We start from the raw sequence: 19562 nt of genomic DNA, 5'->3' as shown, positions 1-19562 counted from the left end.
ATATACAAGTTTAAGAAAGTTTAGAGGTCTAATAAGTAGATTTCAGAATGTCATTAAGTCACTTTTTTTTTTAAGTATACATGATTAAAAATGCAGGGATAGTGTGCAAAAATACCCCTATCGTTTAAAATGGTGCAATTTTATCTTTAACTTTTGCAGTCAAGATCAATTTTACCCACAACGTTGTCAAGTTGAGTCAATTTGAGAAATAATTCATCAAAATGTCTTTTCGGTCATGAATCTTGTCATCTACACTTCAAATGTGAGTCATTTTATCATTAATTAGTAACAGATCATAAACATATGATTAGAGGTTAATTTTTTTAAAAAAATTAAAAAAATATACTGCTATTGTACGTGTTGGATAAAAAAATTCAAAATATTTCACCGAATTTATAAATTTTAATTTCCAATTCTATTATTAAATCATAGAAAAGATGAAATATTTGTTTTTGAACGAACTGATATAAAATTGGTGGAGAATAATGAATAAAATATCCGTGTCTTATAATAATGTGTGAAATTGATCAAATTTGCCAATTTTAGGAGGTAAAATTGCTCTTGGTTGTCAACGTTAGAGGTAAAATTGCACCATTTTAGACGTTTAAGATAAAATTACTCCTGAATGTAAATGTTACGGGTATTTTGTATATTATCCCAAAAATGTATTAAGCCAAAAATAAATGATTAATAATGATCAAGAGTTTAATAAACCAAAAAGTAACATTAGGGACCGAGAATGCTTTTTACCATAGCTCATTAACAATTGTTAAAAGGGTAAAGTTCAAATAAAACCCCTGTGGTTTCACTAATTTTCAGATAAAGGACCGTGGTTTACTTTTTGTCAAAACGAGGACTGAGGTTTTCAACTTTAGCAAAATAAGGATTTTTTCGATTGATACTATTAAAATCACCCTTAACAACTTCAAAAATGACATATTTTAAGAACTACTAATATTCTAAGCAACTTTAATTCTTCAACTTTTTTATTTCGAGATTATTTAGATGATGTTTGGCAAAGAGAGAGAAAGTTAATGTTTAGAGAGAGAAAGTTCCAAAAAAGATGATTTTCTAAAATCGAAAATGTAGTTCCATAGAAAATATGACATTGAACAACTTTAATTCTTGAAAATTTTTATTTTCAGGTCGTTAAAGATAGTTTTAATAGCATTATTAAAAGTGTGAAACCTCAGTCCTCGTTTTGACAAAAAGTAAACCACAGTCCTTTATCTGAAAATTAGTGAAACCACATGGGTTTTATTTGAACTTTCCCCTTATTAAAAAGGAAACACATCCATCGTATAATAAAAAGAAATGGGCTGAGATATCCAAACAAATCCCAACTTTAATATGGACTGCAATTACAACACTATAAAAGGCAGCCATTAGGGTGAAAAAACAGAGAGTCGATTCTCATTTTCTGTCTTAGCGATCATATTCATGGTGTTGAGTCGTTTTGAACATATTCAGGAAAATTTATCGCCTATCATATATTTAATCAAATTGGATTTTGTTATTAAACACAAGCTCAGTGAGTTAATTAACCACTCTGAACCTCAATTTGTAAAAAACAAGGAGTCAAAACCATCCATAATTGAGGCCGTTCAAAATACCGAAGGATGAAACCATCCATAATAGGAGTGGTTCTAGCAGCCGAAGAGGCCTGGCCCCTTCTGTCTTCGCCCTGTTCTTAAACACCAGTTGAACCCCGGTTAGACTCCGGTTGAACCTCTAAACATTGACCCTCTGGTTTTTCCCGTTCTTTGACCTGTCCGATTTTGACAACCATGCTTTAAACAAATAATATGCAAGTTTAAAAAAGTTTAGAGATCTAATAATTACATTTTAGAATGTCATTAAGTCACTTTTTTTTAAGTATACATGATTAAAAATGTAGGGATAATGTGCAAAAATGCTTCTATACCTTTAACTTTTGCAGTCAACAGCAATTTTACCTCAACATTATCAAGTTGAGCCAATTTGAGAAATAATTCATCAAAATATCTTTTCGGTCATGAATCTTGTCATCTACACTTCACATGTAAGTCATTTATCATTCATTAGTAACAGATCATAAACATATAATTAGACGTTAATTTTTTGCAAAAAAAAAAATTAGAAAAATATACTACTACTGTACGAGTGGATAAAAAAATTCAAAATATTTCAGTGAATTTATAAAATTTAATTTTCAATTCTATTATTAAATCATAGAAAAGATGAAATCTTTTTTTTTTGAACGAATTGATATACAATTGGTGCATAATAATGTCTGAAATTGATCCAATTTACCAATTTTAGAGGGTAAAATTAATCTTGATTGTCAATGTTAGGGTAAAATTGCACAATTTTAGACATTAGAGATAAAATTGCTCCTGAATATAAATGTTACTGATATTTTTATACATTATCCCAAAAATGTATTAAGCCAAAAATAAATCATTAATAATGATCAAGAGTTGAAAACATTTGAAAAAATTTCAAAACAAAAAATAATGATAAAGAGTTTAATAAACTAAAAAGTAACATTAGGGACCGAGAATGCTTTTTACCATAGTTCATTAACCTTCGTTAAAGAGGAAACACATCCATTGCGTATAATAAAAAAGAAATGGGCTCAGATATCCGAACAAAGCCCAACTTTTACGACACTATAAAAGGCAGCCATTAGGGTGAAAAAACAGAGAGTCCATTCTCATTTTCTAGGTTGGGTGATTTAGTGGTTTCTGCCGCCGCATATGCATATGGTGGTTCAATTTTTTATTTTCTGTCTTAGGGATCATATTCATGGTGTTGATTGTACACCTACATGTACCAAAGCGTCTATATCTACATAGATTCAGATAAATTTACTAGTTGGTTGTGTTTCAGATCCATTTTGTATCTGTTCGTCGTTATAGAGGTCTATGCTGGTTCAATTTCTATTTTCAGTCGCAGGGATCAGTGATAAGTTTACTAGTTGGTTGTGTTTCAGATCCATTTTGGATCTGCCTCTGATATAGAGGTCTACGCCGCATACGGTGGTTCGATTTCTAATTTCAGTCCTAGGGATCATATTTATGTAGTTGATTCTACAGCTACATGTACCAAGATACGTTTATTATTTGGTTGTTGTGTTTCAGATCCATTTTGGATCTGTCCTCGATACAGAGGTCTAGGCCACTGCATACGGGTGGTTCAATTTCTATTTTCAAATCAGTTGCAGGGATCATATTTATGGTGTTGATTCTACAGCTACATGTACCAAGAGAAGGCATTAATCTTAGTTGCCTTCATCTTGTTGCCAAAGCGGCTGTAGCTATATTGATTCAGAAAATTTTACTGGCCGGTTGTTGTTTTAGATCTATTTCGGATCTGCCGTCTACTTATATGCTTACGGATCTTCTTATATTCTTTTATTTTTTGATTGTGTTATGATGATGAGAAGGGTGAGAGGATAGAAATAGTATAGAGATTTATTTAGCCATTTTTATCGGATCCTTCTCCTGTTTTTGGATTTTTATAACCTGTTTATACCGGATTCAGATTTCAGATTAGGTAACTAAACGATTTACAAAAATTATAACATCTTTCGAATTATTTCTGATTTTAGAGCAGCCAATGTGTAAATCCTAGGGTAAAAGACACAGATTGAGCCTGGATTTTTAAATTTCCTACTGCCTGAAATTTTGTAGCGGTCGGAAACTTCCGTCTAATCGGTGATTATAATATATTTTGCTGTGTTTCAATTTTTTAAAAGTTGTTTAATCAGTGACTAAACTGTTTTGTCTAATCGTTGAAATCTTCATTAAGATTTGTGGCTTGTGTTAAAATTTGGAAGTGTATAGATGTAACATTGTCTAACCTTTTATAACAAAAAAAAAAAAAAATTGAAGATCAAATGAGATTGACAATTGAGTCATCATGTGTCTTTAAATTTGTTCATTAACTCATTCGATATGTTTTTCTTCAAAAAAAATAAAACTCATTTGATATGTTTAAAATGTACTGGCTCTTTAACTTACTTAAAATATAGATTATTCTACTATATACGGAATGTGTGTTTTATGTGCTTTGAAACAGTTAAACGGTAATGATTGATGTATGTGATTCTATTTTTAGGGACGTCAATTTTTACACTTGAAACTAAGAATTTTCTTTTAAATATGTTTTAATCTATTATACCAACGCACTTTTCGAATGAAGTTTACTTCTTTGACAACAAATGATTAATTGATCATATTTTAAATAAATTTAGGGTTATCAAGATATTTTAAACAAGTTAAGGAAATTGTCGAGAATTTTAATATCCTATAAATTTAATGCAAAGGCACTAAAATATTTGATAGGAATGCTTGTGATGTTCAGAATTTGAATCCAAAAGAAAGATATACATTTGGCAATAAGGAATCTATAGAATATTTATCAAGCTCATTAAACCAAGATGATCTTTTTGTGGGAGGTTTCACTGTTTTGGATGCTCAATGTAATATACAACGAGTTTTAAGGTATGGTGTTTTATACCATGTCTTAAAACTCATTGTCTGTTACCTTAGTATCCAGGACACTAAAACCTCACACAAAAGGCCTATCTTGGTTTAACGAGTTTAGTAAATATTCTATAGCTTTCTTAATCCCAAATATATATATTTCTTCTGGCTTCAAAGTCTCGACATCACAAATAAAATATTTAATAAACTAATCAAACTAAGATAAGCTTTTATGGGAGGTTTCAGTGTCTTTGATGCTAAAGGTAATAAATAACCAATTTTAAGACACCTTGTTTTAAAACTGGTTATTTATTACCATAAGCATCAAAGATACTGAAATCTCCTTTTATGTTATATTGGTTTAATGAGCTTATTAAATTCTATATTTTCGTTGGTGTTAATATATTAGTGTCTTTGCATTAAATTTATAGGATATTAAAAATCATTACTTTCCATAATATTTCATTAAATTACATCTGAAATTTATGTGACAAATAATATATAATAGAACTACCCAATTAAAAAATAAAATTTTTACGTTTTTGTGAAAACTTTTTATATATAATTAAATTAATGTTTTTTAATTTAACTTTTTATTTAAGACTTTTATACCCTAAAATTTCTAATTTATTGTTAAGGCAATTTTTTTTTTTAGTGTTTAGCAAGAAGTGAAGCTATTGATGAATAGAAGAAATATATCTTATATTCTAATTTCTAAGAATATATTTCTAAGTTGAGGCAATTTTTTTAATTGGGAAAAGAGGTATATATCTTATATTCTAATTTATAGTTAAGGCATTTCTTTTGTGGATTACTAAATCCAGCCATGAATTCCCACCCTTAGTCCCGTGAAAAGACCAAACTATCCTTTACCCAAAATTTGAAAAAACACAAAACCTCTCAAATACCTTACACACTCTTTGATCAAATCCGGACTAATTTGTGAACCAAAACATGGAGTGTAACAACAACCGTAAAGGGAAAGCGAAAATAATAAGATTTACCGTTTTTGTTTTTTGATTTAAGCTTAAAAATTGAATCTGTGGGTGATTTTTTAAAAACACCGGAATCGCAGTCGGGCATATGAACATCACGCCCGACCTACGGTTCCGGCGTATGAATATCACGCTCGACATGTGGTTCGGGCGTGAGGCTATCACGCCCGATCTATGGTTCGGGCGTGATGTTCATACGTCCGCACCATAGGTCGGGTGTGATGTTCATACGCCCGACCTATGGTTCGGGCGTGATGTTCATATGCCCGAGGGGTTTTTGAAATTTAAAAAAAAAATTATATTTACGTTTTAATTAAATTGTTAAATGTTTACATTAATTCGGGGTTTAATTTATATGTGAAATTTTGATATTAATTTGATTATAATTTATATGTTTGTTTAATTTAGTTTAACTAAATTTTTAGTTTGTTTAATTTAGTTTAACTAAATTTTTAGTAATTTTTGTAATTTTTAGTTTGTTTAATTTAGTTTAACTAAATTTTTATGTTGTAAATTTTATTTTGTTAATTTTAGTTAAATTTTTATTTTGTTAATTCAGGTATTTACGGGTAGATAAGAGTGAGCAGCGAAGTTGGATCGGGTTCGGTGTGAACTGTAACCATGCCAAGCCGGACTTCTTGTAGAATGTGCTGGAGTTCTGTAGGAGATGCATCACACTCGTGAAGTCCCAAATTGGTGTAGATTCCTAGAGTAAAAGACACATAATGAGTCTGGATTTTTAAATTTCCAACTGCCGGAACGGCGAGAAGATTTATTTAGCCATTTCATAAAATCCTTTCTCCTAAATTAACTCTTTTACTGTCATTTTCGTGTCATTCTGCTCTCTTTTTGGGTAGGAGTCTAATATGTGATCAAAGCGGAAAACATTTGAGTGAAACAACGATCAAGATTTAGTTTTGCGATTTTTCAGAATTCAAAAGATTAATTGTTCCAGAATTTTTATTATCTATTCTGTTAAAATTTAGTCCGAGTGGTAAAGAGGATAATTTTTACTTGTGCGGTTTGAGTTTTTATTATCTATTTCGTTAAAATTTAGTCCGAGTGGTAAAGAGTTAAATTTTTGCTTGCGTGATTTGAGCTTTTATTATCTAATCGTTGAAATCTTCATTAAGATTTGTGGCTTGTGTTAAAATTTGGAAGTGTATAGATGTAACATTGTCTAACCTTTTATAACCAAAAAAAAAAAGAAAGATTGAAGATCAAACTAGATTGACAATTGAGTCATCACGTGTCTTTAAATTTGTTCATCAACTCATTCGATTTGTTGAAAATGTATTGGCTCCTTAATTTACTTAAAATATAGATTATTCTATTATATACGGAATGTGTGTTTTACGTGCTTTGAAACAGTTAAACGGCAATAATTGATGTATGCGATTCTATTTTTAGGGACGTCAATTTTTACACTTGAAACTAACAATTTTCTTTTAAATATGTTTTAATCTATTATGCCAATGTATTTTCTGAATGAAGTTTACTTCTTTGACAACAAATTAATTAATTGATCACGTTTTAAATAAGTTTAGGGTTATCAAGATATTTTAAACAAGTTAAGGAAATTGTTGAAAATTTTAATATCCTATAAATTTAATGTAAAGATGCTAAAATATTTGATAGGAATGCTTGTGATGTTTAGAATTTGAATCCAAAAGAAGGATATATATTTAGAAATAAGGAATTTATAGAATATTTATCAAGCTCATTAAACCAAGATAATCTTTTTGTGGGAGGTTTCACTGTTTTGGATGCTCAAGGTAATATACAACAAGTTTTAAGGTATGATGTTTTATACAATGTCTTAAAACTCATTGTCTGTTACCTTGAGTATCCAGGATATTAGAACCTTCCACAAAAAACCTATCTTGGTTTAACGAGTTTAGTAAATATTTTAGAGCTTCTTTAATGTCAAATATATATATTTTTTTTTGGCTTCAAACTCTCAACATCACAAATAAAATGTTTAGTAAACTAATTAAACCAAGACAAGTCTTTTGTGGGAGGTTTCCTGTCTTTGATGCTCAAGGTAATAAATAACCAGTTTTAAGAGACCATCAAAAACACTGAAATCTCCTTTTATATTACATTGGTTTAATGAGCTTATTAAATTCTATATTTTGGTTGGTGTTAATATTTTAGTGTCTTTGCATTAAATTTATAGGATATTAAAAATCATTACTTTCCATAACATTTCATTAAATTACATCTTAAACTTATGTGACAAATAATATATAACAGAACTACCCAATTAAAAAATAAAATTTTAACGTGATTTTTATGAAAACTTTTTATATATAATTAAATTAATTTTTTGTTTAAGACTCTAAATTATAAATTTATACCTTAAAATTTCTAATTTATTTAGAAAGAAGTGAAGACCATTGATGAATAGAAGAAATATATCTTATATTCTAATTTCTAAGAATATATTTCTAAGTTGAGGCAATTTTTTTAATTGGGAAAAGAAATATATATCTTATATTCTAATTTATAATTAAGGCATTTTTTTAAGGAGTTAACGCCAAATTTTTTTTTTGGGAAAAAGGTAGGCTTAAAAGCCCAAAGAAAAAGAGGTTGTGAATAAGAGTGAGCAGCTAAGTCGGATCGGGTTCAGGGTGAACTGTAACCATTCGTGATGAGGTCCTGCCAAGCCGGTCTTCGTGTAGAATGTGCTGGAGTCCTGCAAGAGGCGCATCACACTCGTGAAGTCCCAAGGCTAAATTGCCTGTGAAATTTCTCAATCAGTCTGCCGTCTGATTTCATTCTCTATAGATATGCTAAAATTTTACGTCACTCTGTCCCGTAATTTCCAGCATTCCTGGATTAGCCATCCCGTCGGGTGTCTCATATTGACATCTTTTTGCATAAAAAGAAAAGCTGAGGTGGAGTCCATTTCCATTATAATCCGTCCATAGCCGCTTTCCCATGCTAATTGGAGACTAAAGTAAAGCCCCGCAGAAGCGTCGTGCAAACTCCAAGGTTAATCATAAACCACCTGGACTTTATCGCTCATCAGACCCCCGGCTGAAGCAAGACATGTGTTGCCCTTGTCGAAACGACTTAAAGTTACTGTAAACCCACACATTTCTGTCAGATGAGAAGACATCCCGACGAGCCGCTGCATTAGGAATCAACTGCTGCCAAATATCTCGTACCCGAGCACAGTATATACTAGCAACATCTGGATAAATTCAGAGGGTTAATTGTATATTAGGCCTAAAAGCTATTAGGTGTTAACTATATACTAGCATCAGCTTTTGATCAATTTGATTCCATTACGTGTTAACTATATATTATCTCAATAACAATAAAAAAATAATAACAATAAAAAAAATATTAAACTTGTAAAAGCAAATATATATGTAAATATGTATGATAATTTAGAATATGTGTAATTCGATATGGTTTGAGTTTTTTTTTTTGTCAAACCAAACCGAATACTAAAATGCATCTAAAACTAAAACACATACCGAACTAAAAGCTTAAAAAAACAAAACCAAGAAAATGAATTCAATCGATTTGATTCAGTATACGATTTAAACCTAACTGATGCACACCACTACTTATGTTAACACAAATATAAAATGATATCTAATGATGAAATGTTACCACCATTTAATTGCTTTCAGTTCCTAGAATACAACTACTACTGCAGTTCTACTGGACAACTTCCAACTATAAAGGAGAGCTATTTGCCTTTCAAAATTCAAAGAAATCTCTACTAATTTAATAAATAATTAACTACGAATTTAGATCATTTCGTCACCATTGAGTGTCGCAGTCAAATACCCAACTTTCAAGCCAACTTTAGCGACGAAACAATTATCTCTGCAATTGTAACCCTTGACAGAGAAAGCCTCAAATCCAATAGAACGTTTTCCAACATCAAAGAATACTTTGTTTTTAGCCGGTATTTCATTGATTGTGCGTTTATAAGGACCAAACCACTTGGCCTTCATGTACCCGTTTCTCCTCCACGGCGGGACATGCAATTTCATTTGTTTCATCGACAATCTTATTTCACTGCACAGTAATCTCACTATTTGATTCAGCTTCTCTGGTTTTCCAATGAATACTTTAGGAAAATAATTGAGTAATGTTGTGTAAGTGGTCGATGGACGAGCAATTTCGAATTCCGTAGCTAAATTAACTTCAATAATAAAGCGATTCCCATCAATATTCACATCTACATACTCGTATTCTCCTGGCAGATGCTTCCCGAATTTCCCCCACCGAGATTTGCAAAGACCTGTAAAACATGTAGTGGCAAAGTCAGTATTTAGAATAAAGGAGCAAAACTACGTACGACTCAATTACACAATACGAAATCCGCACATAATTATAATATTTGAGTTTAGCTTAATAGATAACGAGTCCTTTTTGGTTTGACACGAAATTAACATGTAAATTTTTGGGATGGATTATAGTTGACCTTTTAACTCGAAAAAGACACGGATATTTAAAATTAGTATAATATTTTCTCGTATTTTTACATGTCACCTTAATAATTATAGCTCATAAAATTACCGTTATTATTGCAAACACGACTCGAAATTTTCTATAGTTTCAGATTCAGCATTAACATGTTAATCCAACAGCGACATTTCTTCCTATATTTTTGGATAAGGTGCAAAAATTCCCCTAACGTTTACAGCCAGGAGCAATTTTACCCCTAACGTTTGCAATCATGCAATTCTACCCATAACTTGTCAGCGAAGAGCAATTTTACCTCTAACGTTCACAAATTGGATCAATTTGAGAAATAATTCATCAAACTGTCTTCTGGATCATGAATCTTGCCATCTATACTTCACATATGCATCATTTTACCACTCATCAGTAATAGATACTAAACATATGATTTGACGTTATTTTTTTTTAAATGTATCTATTCATAGACAGGTACATAGTAAAATTAAAAGTAATCCAAAAACACAACACGAAATCGCTACACAATTATTATAAGAATTTTTTGGGTTGATTAGAACCGAGTCACTTAACACTAATTCGGTAATTAACACGACAGGAAATCGATAACTGCCACAAAATATAAATGCAATTCTGAGAATTATGAGCAAAAAAAAAAAAAGAAAGAAACTAACCCGCATCAAAGCCATGGTGGCGTAAATGAGACATAAATGTGCGTTTATTAAAGCCTTGGGATGATTTTTCATCTATCATCTCACAAGCAACTTGAATTATTCTCCTGAGTTCATCATCTTCGTCTTCATTACTAAGCAGATTCTGCAATTTGTTGTTGTTTAAAGAATCAGAGCAGTAATTTGGTGATTCTTCAATGTTAGATTCGGTTTCTGGATCATGATTGTTGACTCCTTCGATAAAAGAGTTGACAATGTCGGAAAGATAGTCGGAATCTTCAGGAGAATAATGCTCACTCCCGCTGCTCTCGCAAAAGTCTCGTTCGGACGGGGTCCTTGAAGACAGCAGCCATCCCTTTCAACCTCATTCTCTCAAATTTAGGAGAAAACGATATGAATTTCTGGTTCTGATTATAATTTATATATAAAAAAGAAAAGAAAGAGAATTAGGAAAGAATGAACCATGCTCATTAATAATAATATATACTATGGAATGAACCATGCTCATTTCCTGCCCAGGTTCACTAATGAGTATTGAAAATTTTACACATTTTACTTAAAAAAAACAGTATAGTATAATATAATAAAATAATAAAAATAGATAAAATATGAGAACATTTGGTGTGCACATTTATATTCAGTATGTTAATTAAATGAACTGAGAAATATAATCAAAGAGTACTATAATATTATATAAATATATTTGGTCCAAATTTACGGGTAAATTACACCAATGGCCACTGAACTTTACTATTTTAAATTGTGGTCATTGAACTTCAATTCTTAATTTTTAACATTGGTGGCTAGTCAATACCTCAAAACGACCGTTAATGATCTTAAAATAAAAAATTCGAAGAGTTAATGATATTCTAAGGAACTTTAATTCTTGAAAATTTTCGTTTTGAGGTCATTTAGGTGTTGTTTGGTAAGGAGAGACAAAGTAAATTTTTAGAGAGAGAAAGCTCCAAAAAATGTGGTTTTATGGTAAATATCATTCTAAACAACTTTAATTTTTGAATATTTTCATTTTGAGGTCATTAACGGTCATTTTGAGGAGTTAGTTAAAATTGAATAGTCATCGATATTAAAAAATACAAAGTTCAATAGTCATACCGTTAAAGAATTGAAGTTCAGTGGTTATAATGTTAAAATGGATAACGTTCAGTGACCATGTGTGTAATTTACCCCCAAATTTACTAGTAGTAGTCAAGAAATTTGAAGAGGGATTTAATTATGGAAAAGACCCAATTTACTTGATATCTGGACGTCTCTGGACGTGGAAAATAGACGAAAAGAGGCCAGGTTCATTGAACATTTCCTCTGTCTACGTTCTTGTTAATCCTTTTCTTAATATGTATAAAATAACATGTCCGTTTGTTTTACCTACTGTTTGCTGTTGCTGTTTTCTGTTTGCTGTGATGGTTTGCTGTTTCCTATTACGGTTTACTGTTGCTGTTACGGTTTGCTGTTTGCTGTTGGGAAAAGCTGCTTTTCCAAAAAGCAGAGATTCTCTGCTTTTGTAAAAGACTGCTTTTCAGTGCAAAAGGCAAACAGGAGATCATTAACCAAACACCTAATGCTGCTTTTCAAATGTAAAAGCAAACTGGAGAATTGCTGATGTGGTGGACTCGGAGGGAGACTGGATCTGGTCTAAGTTCGACTCATTTCTTAGCCTGGAGACCCTCCTTAATATTAGAGGTGTGAAGATTAGTAATCAGGAGGAGGATAAGGACAGACACTGCTGGGCCTTGACTAATAATGGTTCTTATTCTTGCAAATCGGCCTATAAAGCTTTTACCCCTAATAGGGCTGATCCTCCTTTGGAAATTTGGAAGTCCATTTGGGCCCTCAAAGTCCCCTACCGCATTAGGAGTTTCCTATGGCTGGGAGTCAAAGACAGGCTCCTCACGAATGCAGATAGACACAGAAGGCACTTGGCTGTATCTGGTGCCTGTAGCAGATGCAGCGGCCATGTGGAAACCTTGTGCCATGCTTTGAGGGATTGCCCGAATAGTAGAAAGGTTTGGGAAGGGGTCCTTCCTCACCACATCCTTCCTTCCTTTATGGGGTTCTCTGATATTGACTGGTTCTCTGAAGGCGTTAATGGGAATTTGTTGGCCAGTATGGAGCACGGGGCTATTCTCTTCGCTATTATTTGTCACCAAATGTGGAAATGGAGGAATGAAGAGTTATTTGCTGAGAAGACTGTCTTTATTCCTGACCTCCGGTTTTACTTCTCGAAAAAACTCTCTGTTATTACAAAGAGTTTTGAAGGAGAGCCCCTGGTTCACCCCTCCCCGGTTAAAGAGGTCCAGTTAGTTGGTTGGAGGAAGCCCAGGGAAGGGGTTGTCAAGTTGAATACGGATGGCTCCTGCCTTAGTAATGGCAGAATTGCTGCTGGTGGAGTTCTTCGGGATGCTGGTGGCGCCTGGCTGGCTGGGTTTACCCATAACTTAGGTACGGGCTCCTCCTTTACTGCAGAGCTCTGGGGGATCTTGTCTGGCATTAAACTCGCCATTCGCATGGGTGTTAAAAGACTTTCGGTGGAGTTTGACAATTTGGAGGCTATCAACAGGATTTCGGATAGACAGGCTGTTTGTCTTAAGAGTCAGAATCTCATTAAAGCCATCTTGAGGCTTCGTCCTGCCTTCGATTCTCTTACCTTCTCCCATATTTATAGGGAGCAAAACCGCGTGGCGGATCGCTTGGCAGCTGCTGGGCATGGGGGGATGTTAGGTGTTTCTACCTTTTCCGTTCCTCCTTCTTTTCTGTTACCTTCTCTTCTTGAGGATAGGATTGGGGTCAGTCTTCCTAGACTGATCCCGGGTTAGGTTTTTGTTTGTTTGTTTTTTTTTCTTCCCTTCTTACCAAAAAAAAAATAGGCTAGTAATTATTTAATATATTATAAATATAAATTTGTTATTTTTAATCAATTAAATATTTTTAATCTGATTTTTTACTACGTTGACAACTCATCAAAAAGACCTCTAAAATACATCTTCTCATTTCTCTCTGCTTCAGTAATTATATATAGTATAGATTGTCATTATTTTTTGCAGCCATAAGGGTTTGAAGTTCGTCATAAGGGTTTGTCATTAATAAAATTCTCTTCTTACCCTCCCCCACCAGGAAGCAGCCATAAGGGTTTGAAGTTCGTCACAGAAGGTCTTCGGGAGAAGGAAGCAACTCATGAGGTATTATGCTATGCAATCTTTCGTTGGATGTTATGCTATCCAATCTTTCAGATTAAGTCATCTAGTAGATTGAGAATGTATAAAATAGAATGGATAAAAGATTAACACATTTTTTTAACTTATCTAATCAGTTGATGTTTAACTTATCCAAGATTTTAACTAACTTCTCAAAATGACCGTTAACGATCTCAAAATATTCAAAAATTAAAATTGTTCATAACGACATTTACTATGAAACCGCATTTTTTATTTTCCAAAATCAATTTTTTTTTAAACTTTCTCTCTTTAAAAATCCACTCTCTCTCCTAACAAAACAACACCTCAATGATCTCAAAACGAAATTTTTCAAAAATTAAAGTATAATACTGTTAAAAATTGAAATTTAATGACCATAATATTAAATGAGTAAAGTTCAGTGGCCATGGGTGTAATTTATTCCCTTTTAGAACATACCGTTTTGGAATATGTTTTTGCATCCATTGAAAAAATGCAAATGGTCATATGAAATGACTACAAAGCTGACCCAATTCATAGTGCCATGAGAACCTTAAAGAGTAATTTAGTAATGTAAATAGAATTCAAATTGATTTTGAGTTACTGTTGATTTCCATGTTCTACTTTAATTCTATAGAATAATAATATGATCTGTTAATTAAATGAGTGAGAAATAATATAAATATAATTAAATATGTAATCTTATCTGTTAATCTCCATAACATTTGGTCCAAATTTACTAGTAGTAAGTAGCTCTCCTATATATATGTTAATGATTGGAAAGGGATGTAATTATGGAAAAAAAAGCCAATTTACTTACTTGAAGTAGCTCTCCTACGTGGAAATTTGAGGACGAGAGTGTCGTCTCACAATGGAGTTCTTATACTAAGCATCAGGTCTTCCATGTCACTCGGATGACCCCCAATTCAGATTTAGACACGTGTATTGTGACCCCACATAATAATTAAAATAGTGGAGCCTCTTATAAAATATGTGGGTCCCTATTACACGTGTCAAAATATGTGTGCAAGGTCCTCCATTTGACATGGAAAACCGAATGCTTCTAATAATTTGCCCACAATGGTCAGGTTCATTGATAATTATCGTTTGACTGTATGTTAGAGTTAGATAATATTATCAAAAAAAAAAAAGATAATGACTGGTTCGTAATCCACAAAAATCGAAATATCAACCGAATATCAAAATGCATCTAAAAATAAAATTGATGCAAATGTAAAAAAGAAAAAACAAATTCAACGGCTTCGGGTTGGTAACACGGTTTAAACTGAACCGATTTATACCCCTACCTAAAACCATAACAGTCTTAAGAAGACTATAAATAGAGGGTTTAAGAGAATTCTCGAGATATGCTAAAAATCCTAACCTCTATTGCTTTTTACTATTTTGCAAAAAAAAAAAAAAAAAAAAAAAAGGGACGATGAGGCCTATTAGAAACCCATACATAAAAAAAAATCACACAAATTATCATTGCTAAGTTAAACATGGACCTAAGATTTCATCATGAGTTCATCGGCTTTAGAAATGTCAAGCATCAATAAAACTTTTTAGAAAATCAAATCTAAAAGAAGATTACAAGGGTGTTTGATTGCTCATTTTTTACTTCATCTTTTTTTTTCACTTTAAAAATGAGAGTTTTAGGTATTTGGTTAGACATGGGTCCTATGTGATGTAAACACCTCGTAGAGAATCTCTACTTTTTGAAAATGCAGTCTTTTTCAAACAGCAAATATCAAACCGTAATAAAGAACCACAAACAAAAATAAAAAAAAATATCAGTTAAAACAAACGAACCCTATGTGATATAAACACCTCATCTGCGAGGTTAACGCAGATACTGTCACGGCCAAAGTAGGTGGCACAAACCCTTTATATAAACACTAAACTAATGAGTGGACAACAGATCTCTAAAGGAGATTAAGCATTGTCTAGGCGTAAAACACATGTTTTCTACCGATAATAGGATGGTAATATCATGGAATCAATTGAACTAAAAGCTGAAACTGATAGTTAACGGTCCACTACTTAATCACACTCACTCTGATACTAGACCATGGAACCATTTCAATTAAAAGCTCAAATCTAAATGTACATTTCATATTAATAAACCAAGAATGATTTTGTTGAAAAACGATCTGAAAAGATGAAGTTCAATTTGATGAGTTCACAATTAATATAAAAAAAAAAGCTTATAAATACGATTGAGTTGGCCCAATAGTTAAAGTTAATTGGTTTTATATATTCGATGATTTCACAACTAATATTATTAAATATTTTTATAAAATACAATTAGTATATATTTACTATTCTAACCCCTAATTTATATAGGCCTAATATACAAATAACCTCTGAACTTGTCCAAATGTTGCAACTGCCCCCTTCAACTTTCAATTATAACAACTTACTCCTTAAATTTGTCCAATTGTAAAACATAACCCCAAATTGGGAATTTTTTTACCCCGTATTTGAAGCAACCGTAAAAAAATTTTCTCCGAATTCGTATCACGCCAAGGATCTGATTATCATACTTCACGAGCGTTGCAGATTTTGTATTTAACGTGTTTCTTCAATTGCAGTCCATGTCAGCAATTTGGAGTTGTGTTTTACAATTGGACAAGTTTAAGGGGTAAGTTGTTACAATTAGACAAGTTTGAGGGGTAAGTTGTTACAATTGAAAGTTGGAGGGGGCAGTTGCAACATTTGGACAAGTTCAAAGGGTTATTTGTGTATTAGGCCATTTATATATTCAATAATCTTATAAAAGATAGTTGAATAAGGTAGTTGGGCTGAAATCTCCCAATAAAGCCTAAGTTTAATGGGCTGAGAACTTCAAATAAAGCCCAAGTTTAATTAAATCTGCTATGAAAAGTCTATATAAAGCAGCCATTGGGGTGATGGAAAAGAGTGGTATCTCATTTTGTAGGTGATTAAGAGCTTAGGCATCAGCCGCTGCATATGGTGGTTCAATTTTATTTTTCAATCACAAAATTCTTATTTATAGTTTTAATTTAGTAGCTACATGTATCAAGGGAAGACATAAAACTTAGTTGTCTTCATCTTGTTGCCAAAGCGGCTATAGCTACATTGATTGTATTTCAGATCCATTTTGGATCTGCCGTCGACATATCATGACTAGAGTTGAGAATTATTAGGTTCGTGTTTATGTCGTTTCAACTTTGGATTAGTGTTGAACTTTCCCCTTTGGTCCTCTACGGTCATGATTAGGTTCAATCGGTTGATTCAGATTGGTTCAAGAATGAGAACATATTGTTGACCTGTTATTTCCTTATTTTACTTATTAGGAATTTATAGATGATTGATGTCATTTAATTCCTTATTTTAAGGATTAGGAATTTATGGGTGATTGTTGTAATTTTCCTTGTTTTCTTGAGGGAAACCATAAAGACGTGAAATAAGAAAAACCTAATTTCCTATATTAAACCAACCATCCATAATTTCCTAATCTAGAACATAAGGAAATAACACCATAAAGGAAATAGATTTTTATTGTTTCCTTCCTTTTAAGAGGGAGACGATGAAAGGGAATAAATAAGAAAAAAGTAATTTCGTACATTACATCAATCAATCATAAATTTCTAATTTGTATAATAAGGAAATAAATTATAACAATCACCTATAAATTCTTAATCTGGAAAATAAGGAAATAACATCATAAACAAAATTAGATTTTCCTTGTTACCTCCCTTTTATTATTATTTCCTTTTATACATATAGTGCTTTGTTTTAATGAAAAAGGAGGGAGTACCTAAACTTATCAATAATATAATAAAATCAATCCCGTTCAATTGGACCCTAATAACAAAGTTCTATTTGGCCATTTACCGTTAGATGTAATCTTTACTATAATCCTGCAGTTCTTATATTACTTAATTAACATAATTTTTTAATTATTTTAATTAATTAATGCAGAGATTAACTCCTACAGACAATCAAACACTTCAGTCAAAACAAAGGGAGAGAGAAATTCCGTCTGGTCGGAGAAGATACATGAAATCCAAATCGAACAATTGGATTTTTTTTCAATTCTCTATGGAACAATCTTCTTTATTTTTCTCTGTTAAGCCCATATCTACATCATCTCTCCGAGTGTTCTTCTTCTTGTTAACTCGAGCATGATTCGATACACTCCTAATAAATATCTAATTGAAGAAGCAACATTCAAATGATCTATAAGCAAGCAAGAAAAAAAGGGTCCAAGGAAAAAAGGATGCATTTGCAAAGGCAGATCGCAAATCATTTGAATCAATATCATTCAGAAAAATCATTACACTAATTAAGAGTAACTTTGGATAAAAGCTTTGATTAACTAAATAAGAACACTTTTTTTTACTCTACTCCAGAAATTAGTATCAGGAGCCTCTCATTTTTCTTCCTTCAAACCATGTTTATAGATATGTCAAAGACTTTAGACATTGAATTTCCATTGACAAACCAATCCTATAAACATGAAATCTGTACTATTTCATGTTTATAGGATTGGTTTGCCAATGGAAATTCAATATCTAAAGTCTTTGACATATATATAAACCTGGTTTGAAGGAAGCAAAACGAGAGGCTCCTGATACAATTTCTGGAGTAGAGTAAAAAAAATGTTCTTATTTAGTTAATCAAAGCTTTTATCCAAAAAGTTACTCTTAATTAGTGCAATGATTTTTCTGAATGATATTGATTCAAATGGTTTGCCTCTTTGCATATGCATCCTTTTTTCTTGCTTGCTTATAAATCATTTGAATGTTGCTCCTTCAATTAGATGTTTATTAGGAGTGTATAAATCCTGCTTGAGTTAACAAGAAGAAGAACACTCAGAAAGATGAGGTAGATATGAGTTTAACATAGAAAAATAAAGAAGATTGTTGCATAGAGAATGACAAAAAAAAATCCCAATTGTTCGATTTGGATTTCACGTATCTTCTCCAGCCAGACGGAATTTCTCTCTCTCTCTCTCTTTGTTTTGGCTCAAGTGTTTGATTGTTTGTAGGAGTTAATCTCTACATTAATTGATTAAAATAATAAAAAATTTAATTAATTTTTTTTTTGTTAATTAAGTAATATAAGAACCTAGTCTTGATCACATGCACCTTAATGACCACGTAGAATTTGGTCATTCACCGTTAGATATAGGCTTATTAGAATCCTAAGGTGGAGATTAAAAGCATCATGGGGCTTAGATTTAATAAACCTAGATCTAACGGTGAATGATCAAATTCACTTACTCATTAAGGTGCATGTGAACATTCCTCGATAAGAACCGTAGGATTATAGTAAGATTATATCTAATGTTAAATGACCAAATAGAAACTTGGTCATTAGGATCCAATTGAATGGGAGTGATAATAAAAATATATTATCACATAAATATAAAATCTCAAACCCCAATTCCTCAAATGTTCTTTGAACCGAAACTAAATCTGACTTTCTCCTACATCTCAAATCCCTGAAATGGTTGGTCATCATTCTCCAATCCGTCAATTTGTTTGAGTCTCCGATGTTGATCACTAGTCATCGTTCCACTTATGTTCGTATCTCTCGCTAAAGCTATCAATCATATTTCCATCGTCCAAGACTTTCACTCGCATCACTTGTCATATTTTTCCCACTCTGAGACATTGATACAATTTGAATACCATAAGCATTACAGCTAATCGACTCTTCTTCTTCTTACTCCTTTGTAAATTAAATGACGAGTCTCATTGGATTAGATGTAATGCTTATGGTATTTAAATTGCATCAATGTCTTAGAGTGAGAAAAATATA

The 19562-nt window shown here is 32.0% G+C and overlaps 1 non-coding gene across 1 annotated transcript; it reads left to right on the top strand.

Moving 5' to 3' along the window:
- Window positions 1–3289: 3289 nt before the first annotated feature.
- Window positions 3290–3393, top strand: LOC136234511 (small nucleolar RNA snoR109). Its single transcript, XR_010691390.1, has one exon. It is a non-coding gene; the product is annotated as a small nucleolar RNA snoR109 (small nucleolar RNA).
- Window positions 3394–19562: the final 16169 nt, after the last annotated feature.

This window comes from Euphorbia lathyris, chromosome 6 (assembly GCF_963576675.1).
Source record: "Euphorbia lathyris chromosome 6, ddEupLath1.1, whole genome shotgun sequence".
NCBI lineage: Eukaryota > Viridiplantae > Streptophyta > Magnoliopsida > Malpighiales > Euphorbiaceae > Euphorbia > Euphorbia lathyris.
Note: the sequence above shows the minus strand (reverse complement) of the source record. Positions and strands in the feature narration are given on the sequence as shown.